Below are 9,341 nucleotides of genomic sequence, written 5' to 3'. Positions count from 1 at the left end.
GAGAAGGTGCAGTGAATGCACTTGTCATCCTTGCGCAGGGGCCATGCGAATCTTCTCTGTATTGTTCCAATATTAGTACATGTGCTGCTGAAGAGAACACTGGTGTGTGCACTTGCATGTGCCCTTGAACACCTGCTGCGCTCTCCTGCTGTGGCCTGTTCAGAACACCTGGACACCCCCTCCATCACTGGCCTGTTCAAACATCCCGACACCCCTCCATCACTGTCCTGTTCAAACATCCCGACACCCCCTCCATCACTGGCCTGTGCAGAACACCCCGACACCCCCTCCATCACTGGTCTGTGCAGAACACCCCGACACCCCCTCCATCACTGGTCTGTGCAGAACACCCCGACACCCCCTCCATCACTGGTCTGTGCAGAACATCCCGACACCCCCTCCATCACTGGCCTGCTCAGAACATCCCGACACCCCCTCCATCACTGGCCTGCTCAGAACATCCCGACATCTCCCTCAATCACTTTTCCACCTGCTCATGTTTGAGCCAGAGTCCCTCACTGATCCCAGAACTTGCTAGTTTTTCTTTTCTTGAGCTCCAGCAATTCTTGGGTCTCTGGCCCTCTACTGGATTTGGGTTGTGCATGCATGTGGCTGTGTCCAGCTGTTTATTGGGCCCTGGGGACCAAACTCCAGCAGTCTCTCTTGTCTCCTCAGGTCCTCATGCTTGCACAGGAAGTCCTCTTGCTGCTGAGCCATCTCTTCAGACTGACATTTATTGTTAATTGTTGATATTATTATTATTATTATTTTTAAGAGAGAGAGAGAGAGAAAGTAAGCACACCAGGGTCTCCAGCCACTGCAAATGAACTCCAGATGCATGCGCCTCCTTAGGCATCTGGCTTATGTGGGGCCTGGAGAATTGAACTGGGATCCTTTGGCTTTGCAGGAAAATACCTTAATCGCTAAGCCTTCTCCCCAACTCCCCAAACTTTAAAAAATTATTAGTTATTTATTTGACAGAGAAAGTGAGAGAGAGAGAGAGAGAGAGAGAGAGAGAGAGAGAGAGAGAGAGGGAAAAAGAGAGGGGGAGAGCTAGCATACCAGGGCCTCCAGCCAGTACAAAAGAACTCCAGACGCGTGCGCCTCCTTTTGCATCTGGCTAACGTGGGTCCTGGGGAGTCAAACCTGGGTCCTTTGGCTTTGCACAAAAACACCTTAACTGGTAAGCCATCCCTCCAGCCTAGGAGAAACATTTTTAACACACACAAACACATCTTAAACTAATACAAATGAGTGGATGAAATAAACATTTGCCAATTAGAGTCAGGATAGCAGCGCCCTCTGCAGGGAGAGTCATGGAGAATGCATTGCTATCAGCATCAATGGTGAGCTGACATTCTCATCTTTGCCCAGCAGAGTTTTATTGACTTATTTGCTTCAGTTTACTGCATGATCCAATGATAGCAGGGATCAGGGTATGGATCAGTAAGCAAAGGAAGCAGGTTCATGTTGAGAGGGGGATAATGCAAATTGAGCAATATTTCCTATAAAATAACTATTCAGCTCAAAGAAAAAGTGTTCAGTTTGTATTTTCAACCAAAATGGCTTTTTTTTTCTCCCTGCTACTTAGCTGTCAGATGGGGCAAGAAATGGTTAGAAGAATTCCCAGAAAAGCTGTAACTTCCCTGGTTGCATTAAGATGTGAAGTAAGGACTCTACATTATTTGAAAATCAAGTGCTAGGAAACAGGCTGAGCAGGGCATTGGACCAGTTAGCCCCAGAAGTCTGTCTGACAGTTTGCAATGACAAAGGCTCCTGCAAGAGCCGCATGCTGTGCGGTAGCCTATGGCGTGCCTCATCAGGTCCCCATGTTGAGAGTGCACAATTTCAGAGCAGAACCGAAGGCCACAATGGGCATTTCCAGTGCTGTCGCCCCTATCCTGAGGATACTGTGCCCACCACTGTGGATTTTGAGAGCAACGGAGGCTTTCTCGGCTGTGGGTGGGCACGGTTTGGATGTTAGACAGTGGGATTCTGAATGGTTATTAAACCCCCAAAGCCAGCGATTTACACGTTCTTCTTCTCTGGGTCCTGTAAAATGGGGAATGAGGGTGGAAGGAGGGCATTCAGGGAAAGGTGTGCAAGCAGGACTTATCGAAGAGAGCTAGAACAATGCTTCCCATAGAAAGGGACAAGGGGACTCAACAAGACTTGCCCTTGCGATGGCAGTGGCCTTTACAGGTTTGGGGCAAGTTTAGAGTGATGACTCATGTAGAAATTAAGTATTGACAGGAATAGATCGTGACAGGTCTATAGAAACACACCTGGAGTGGAGGTCTCTGGCTGGCAAAAAGGTCAGCAAGCATTGCTCATGCGCAGGCGAGTGCAGGAAAGGCTGAGAACACTGGGCCAAGGCAGGTGGTCGGGCTGGTGTCCTGGTGAGTTAGCGTCAGACATCCAGGCAGATCACAGCTTATTGCTCCTTGAGGGTCTGTGACCCTGACTGAAGTGCCTACAACGTAAGCTACTGGGCCCTTCTTTATCATGAGGGTTGGCTGACTGGTAGATGTTAGAAAAAGGGTGCATGGATCACCCTCTGCCCTCCCTTGCTTGGCTTTTTCTTTGGTTCAAATTGAGAACTTTATTGTACGAATTTATTGGTCATATTCCCACTGGGTTTTACTCTGATGTTCCCTCTCCCGGCCACGTTCTACGGAGGCCCTCCTCAGTGGGATTATCAGTAACCACTGTGGGGTCAGCAGTGCACCAGTTAGTCTCTGTGACGGGGCCCAGGCCTCAGAGCATACCTTCCCAGCCGGCGGCTCTTGTACTCTTGCTGTCCTCTCTGTTTCCTGAACCATGGCTGGCATGTTATAAATCTCCTTTAGTGTTGAGCTCTCAGTAGCCTGATTTTCTGCTAGGATATCTACCACCATCTCCCTACAAAAGGTTCTCTGGATAGAAGTGGGAATAACACTCATATTTAATATTCTTATTTATTTGCAAGGAGAGAGAGAGAGAGAGAGAGAAATAGAGAAGCAGCACGAATGGGCACCCATGGCATCCAGCCTCTGCAAACGAACTCCAGATGCACGAGCCACTGTGCATCTGGCTCTGAGTACTGGGGAACCAAACCAGGGTCATGAGGCTTTGCAGGTAAGTTCCTTAACTGCTCAATCATCTCTGCAGCCCAGAACTCATATTTAATGCACCTCTTCCTCTGCACGGTTTCTGGCTTGACCTTCGACCAGGTTGATTTGACCTTGGGGCAGCTTGTTCCAGCCCTGAATGTAACAGGATGCCCACTTCGTTTTACAGTTGCTCTTTCTTCACCCAGATTGCTTCAGTCCCCTCTTCTCTCCTAATTCTATACATAAAAACTGATTATTATTTTTAAAATATTTATTTATAAGCTGAGCATGGTGGCGCATGCCTTTAATCCCAGCACTTGGGAGGCAGGGGTAGGAGGATTGCCATGAGTTCAAGGCCACCCTGAGAATACAGAGTGAATTCCAGGTCAGCCTGAGCTAGAGTGAGACCCTACCTTGAAAAACAAAACAAAACAAAAATTATTTATTTGAGAAAGAGAGAGAAAGAAGCAGATGGAGAGAGAGAGAGAGACAGAAAGAGGGGATATGAATGAGCACACCAGGGCCTCTAGCCACTGCAGATGAACTCTAGATGCATTGGCCACCTTGTGCAGCTGGCTTATACAGGTACTGGGGAATTGAACCTGGGTCCTTAGGCTTCTCAGGTAGGTGTCTTCACTACTAAGCAAGCCATCTCTCCAGCCCCAAACTGATTATTTAATTTTTTTTTTTGAGATAGGGTCTTGCTCTAGCCCAGGTTGACCTAGAATTCATAGTTTCAGGGTGGCCTCGAATTCACGGTGTTCCTACCTCTGCCTCCCAAATGCTGGGATTAAAGCTGTGTGTGCCACTATTTATTTGCAAGCAGAGAGAGAGAAGGTGGGGGGGGGAGAGAGAGAAAGAGAGAGAGAGAGAGAGAGAGAGAGAAAGAGGGCCTTCAGCCACTGTAGGCAGACTCCAGATGCATGTGCCACTTTGTGCATATGGCTTTACTTAGGTACTGGGGAATTGAACCCTGGTTGTTAGACTTTGTAGGCAAGTGCTTTAACCACTGAGCCATGCCTCCAGCACAAAACTCACTTTTTTTTTTTCAAGGCAGGGTCTTACTCTAGCTCAGGCTGACCTGGAATTCATTATGTAGTCTCAGGGCAGCCTCAAACTCACAGTGATCCTCCTACCTCTGCCTCCCAAGTGCTGGGATTAAAGATATGAACTCCCCTGGCAGGCTAAAACTGATTCTTTTTAACACACATGTGTTTATGTTATGTGCAGAGGCCAGAGGAGGGGGTCAGGCGTCCCCTGTATTGCTCTTCCACCTTATTTCTGTGAGACAACGGCTCTCTCTGAACCTGGAGCTCATTGTCTTTTAATTAGACCCATGAATCCCAGCCCTTCTCCTGTTTCTGGCTGGGGTGACAGGCATCCACGGCCATATGCAGAGAGCCTCAGTCCAACTCTGAAAGTTAGGGTTTTCCTGAGAGCTTCCTGAGAGACCGTCTGGAGCACAGTGGCCAGGGAGGAAGAAAGTGCTGAGGTGGGAAGTGTGGGCACAGCCCGTAGCACGAGGAACAGTTCAGGGCGAGGGGCTCAGAAAACTACGCAATGTGGGCAGGCTGGTGGGCATGTGCAGGAGCTCACCTGTCTGTCCGTCTCGGTTTCTCTGTGTGTCTGTCTCTTTTCTCCCTCCTTTATGCTGTTCCTGCTACTGACACGCATTCGACTTGGCATCTGTGCAGCTCCTGCTCTTTCTCATCACACCTGTGGAGACCAGTATCAGCTAGGGTGATGAGAGACGCAAATGGCTACAGGCAAAGCTAGGAGAAATGAGGAAGGAAGGAGAGAATCTTAAATTACCTCCAGAAGGACAATGGTAAAGACAGTTCTTTCATGTTCAAAAAAAAAAAAACAAAAGTCAGTGGTTTTCATTCTAAAACTCTCCAGCCAGTTTCCTCCTCCCGGTTTCACTGGCTACATTCTTTCCGATGTCTTCCCGTGGCTTCAAACGCTGGGACATGCCCAGTAGCAAGCCTCTCATATGCTGCTCTTAGAGTTGTCTATGCTGGGATCCATGCCTCAGCCTCACTGGGGGTAGCTAGGAGACAGTAAATTCTGTGTGCAAAAGTCAAGGTAGGGCTGGGGACATGGGTTAGTGGTTAAGGCACTTGTCTGTGAAGCCAAGGGACCGAGGTTCACCTCTCTAGGACCCATGTAAGCCAGATACACACAGATACATGTCTGGAGTTTGTTTGCAGTGGCTGGAGGCCCTGACAAGACTATTGTCTATCTATTTTGACATTTATCTCTCTTTCTCTCTCTCTCTCTATCTCAAATAAATAAATTAATTAAAACTTAAAAAAATCAAGGTACATTCTGGAAAGGAGAAAAAAAAAGCAGACAAGTGGTCTTATAGAATACTTCAGCACTTTTCAACTACAGCAGGGTTAGGGAAAGAAACATATCAAAAATATTTTACTTAGAAAATGACAAATTCCAATAATGTTTTTTGGTACTCTGTCTCTCTTCCTCTGCCCTTCAATCTCCCTCTCTCTCTTTCCACTCATGTGTGTACATATGGGAGTTGAGGCCAGAGAACAGCCTGAACTTATTCTCAGAAATGCCATTCAACTTTCTGGAGACAGAATGGAGCTTAAAATTAGGTTAGACTCACTAGCTAGTGAGCTCCAGGCATCTTCCTGTCTCTGCCTCCCAGTGCTGAGGTGACAGGTGCATACCACCATGCCTGGCATCTACATGGGCACTGGGGGTCAAATTCAGTTTCGCACCCTCAAATGGCACTTCACCAATGGAACCATCTTCCCAGCCTCACATTGTGTTTGAGATGGGCTCTCATTTTGTAGCCAAAGCTGTCATAAGGTCACGTATATAAACCAGGCTGGCCTTGAATTCATTGTGATCTACCTGCCTTAGACTCCTGAATGCTGGGCTTACAGATGTGAGCCATTATGCCCATCTCCCTACATTTTTTTTTTCCAAAAGGAAAACATTGACAGGGATTTTGAGAAATTGGAACGGTCACTGCTGAAGGGAATCCAAAATGGTGCAGCCTCCATGGAAAGCTCACGGTTTAAAAAAAAAAAGATCAATATAAAATTCCCGTATGACCCACCAGGTCTTTTGTATGTACAACCCCAAAGAATTAAAATCAAGGATTCAAACAATGTAATGTCAATATTCATTGCAGTGTTTACAATAGACAAAAGGAAGATACGACCCAAGCATCCATCAATATATGGATGTGTAAGTAAGAAAGGGTGTGAACATGTTGTGAAGGTTTGAACGTAAAGTGCCTCCCACAGCCTCAGGGGAACCCACTTACCATAGACACCTTGCAAGTGCCCATTTTTCCTCCTGTCATTCTCACAGCATTAACTCTGCCACACCTTGTTTTATAGTTAAGAGCCCTTACGTGTCTTGCTCAAGGACACACACTGAAGAAGATATCCAGGAGCCATCACTGCCTGTTTCTCCAGAGTCTTTGGCTTTCCCTCATTGTCAGGACCCCGGGTCCTTCAAGAAGCCTTGGGTAAAAGCTGATGGTGACTTCTGGTGCTGGGAGAGGGGAGCACATGGGAACTCTGGAAGAATATTCCCCTGGTGGGGAAACTCATTCCATCAGGTGTTTCCTGGCAAGGGCCTGCACAGGTCCTGGGAGCCGCTCTTGAATCCTGAAGGTTGGTGGAGTCCGGGCTCCCTCTCTGCAGAGAACAGGTCCAGGCAGGGTCTAGGAGAAGGAGCCACAGGCAGGGTAGGCGGCAGGATCTTGGCCACACCCAGACACACCCACCTCAGCCTGCGGTGGCTCCAAGACTCTGTCATCGGTGCCCATGGTGGTGGTGGGGGCACGTCAGGCCAAGCCGGGTGAGTGGTGGGAGGACTTCTGGGAGCAGACCTGGCCTGACCTGGCGCCCATACAGCCCGCTGGCCGGCTGGCGTACGGGAAGGACCCTGCCTGTCCCTACGGCCCCTAGCTTACTCCAGCACTCCGAGAGGACACACCCCCATGTATACCCCCCCCCACACCCACCCACACCCACCCACAATAAATAAACAAATAAAATTGAGAAGCTGTAACTAAATTAAAATCGGTTCTTTGTGTATTGAATTTGTTTGCCTCTCTCCAAAAGATTTTTCCTTTTTTTTTTTTTTTAATAAGAAACATTTACTACGGGCTGGAGAAATGGCTTAGTGGTTAAGGCATTTGTCTGTAAACCCACAGGACCCACGTTCAACTCCCCAGGTCCCATGTAAGACAGCTGCATAAGGTGGCACAAGCATCTGGAGTTTGTCTGCAGCGGCTAGAGGCCCTGGTGGGCCCGTTCTCCCCTCCCCCATCTCTCTCTCTGCCTCTTTCTCACTCTGAAATAAATAAATAAATAACATATACTTTTAAAAGTTAAAAAAAGTTACTATGTATTTAGGGAAAATATTCTAGACATAAAATTAGCAGCGCATGAGCCGAGACAAAGAGAATGGAGAGGCAATAATGAATAATTTAAAGTGATTTGTAATAATTTAAATTAAGTTCAAATGCTTTTAGAGGCATTTTTCCCCTCTTCTTCTTCTTCCTTTTTTTTTTTTTCATTTTATTTGAGGTAGGGTCTCACTCTAGCCCAGGCTGACCTGGAATTCACTATGTAGTCTCAGGGTGGCCTCGGACTCATGGCAATCCTCCTACCTCTGCTCTTGAGTGCTGGGATTAAAAGCGTGTACCACTATCCCTGGCTATAGGAATTTGCTACATAGCTGAAGATGGCCTTGAACTTGGGATCTTCCTGCCTTCACCTCCTGAGTGCTAGGAATACAGCTATGTGCCACCAAGCCCAGTTTGTGTGGTCCTAGGGTTCAGACCCAGGGCTTCCTGCATGCTAGGCAAGCGCTCCAGCAACGAAGTCAGCCATATCCCGATTTCTTCAAGTATTTGTAGGTAAGTAATATGGGAGCAGGAGAGGCTGCTCAGTGGTTAAGGGCCCTTTGTATACAAGCATGAGGGCCTGAGGGAGACTGAAACTGTCCTGTGACTTTCTAGAGCCTAGGTAAATAGCTAAGTGTGGATGTCGGCATCGGCCTGTAACCTCAGTCCCTCAAAGGGAAGCAGAGACTGGGGAATTGCCTGGGCTTTGGAAAAGCAGCAAGCTCTGGTGTCTCTAAGAGACTCGGCTTGAACAAGAACAGACAGGGGGAAGAGCGGTGGAGTGGGCCACAGACGTTCTGCTCCGGGCACAGGCTAGTACATGGGGCACTGCTTATGTGCCCCCCCCCCACAGCACATACACACAAGCAAATAGAGAACAGGCAGTGAGAGCGTGCTCATCTCTAACTGGAACTGAGCAGCAGGAGGAGCGCCCCTTCCTCCCTGCGCGTGAAGTGCTCAAAATGCCAAGATGCGCAGGGCAGAACAGACGCGGGACAGTCCCAGCGCTCCCGAGACAGGGCGTGAGCACCGGGAGCCCAGGAACGTGACTTCCAAACTGCGTTCCCAGACAAGAGCCGGAAGTAGGCAGGAGAAAGGCGGGCACCAGAAGAGGCCGGGCTTAGAGCAGCAGAGAGGAAGGAGAGGTGCTGCATGCCTTGGCTTTTGGGGGTGTACTGAGGCTCAGTCGTGAACACGCTGTGCTATCAGGAGGCCAGGAAACCTGTAGGAGGAGGGAACTCATGAGAGAAAATTGGGCAACAGGGTGGTGGTGGAGCGAGGGACCTTGCAGAGGTCTGTGGGATCCTGCCCCTCCCTATCTTTCATTTGCTTTGTAGCTGTGAGGGCGCATGCTCCCCCTGGCATGCGTTCCCACTACGATTCCTGACCCACTGTGGGCCCGAAGGCAACAAGCCAAGTGAATGCAGCTGAAGCCTCTAAAACTGTGAGCCAAAACAAAACTCTCCTCTTTAGAAGCTGGTTATTTCCGATGCTTTGTCACAGCGACAGAAACCTGGATAACACAATGTGCATCATGAAAATGGTACAAGGCATTGAAATGGGAGTGAGGGGTCAGGGCAAGGCCATCCCTGGCATATTTGAAGCACAAGTGTCCCACTTTCAAGATGCTCAAGTGAGAACTTGTTTCTGCTTTTTATTTGTTTCTTTTTGTTGCATGACCACCCTCTACCCATCCCACTATGACGCCACAGGTACCTGCAGCCAAGCCACTCTCCCTTTCTCTCAGAAGGCTTAGAGGAGAGACGTGGGGAAGTCCCCCACCCCCTTTTTTGAATAGTAATGCTGTTTTTTTTTTCACAGGGTACAGAGTTGCAAAGGTACTAAGAAATACATGGTAA

The 9,341-nt window shown here is 48.4% G+C and overlaps 1 pseudogene; it reads right to left on the bottom strand.

The window, feature by feature from the left end:
* On the bottom strand, positions 1-100 carry LOC123461176 (annotated as a pseudogene).
* Positions 101-9,341: the final 9,241 nt, after the last annotated feature.

The sequence above is a fragment of the Jaculus jaculus genome, chromosome 5, assembly GCF_020740685.1.
Source record: "Jaculus jaculus isolate mJacJac1 chromosome 5, mJacJac1.mat.Y.cur, whole genome shotgun sequence".
Taxonomy (NCBI): Eukaryota; Metazoa; Chordata; class Mammalia; order Rodentia; family Dipodidae; genus Jaculus; species Jaculus jaculus.
The sequence above is the reverse complement of the archived record's forward strand: the minus strand, read 5'-3'. Positions and strand labels throughout refer to the sequence as shown.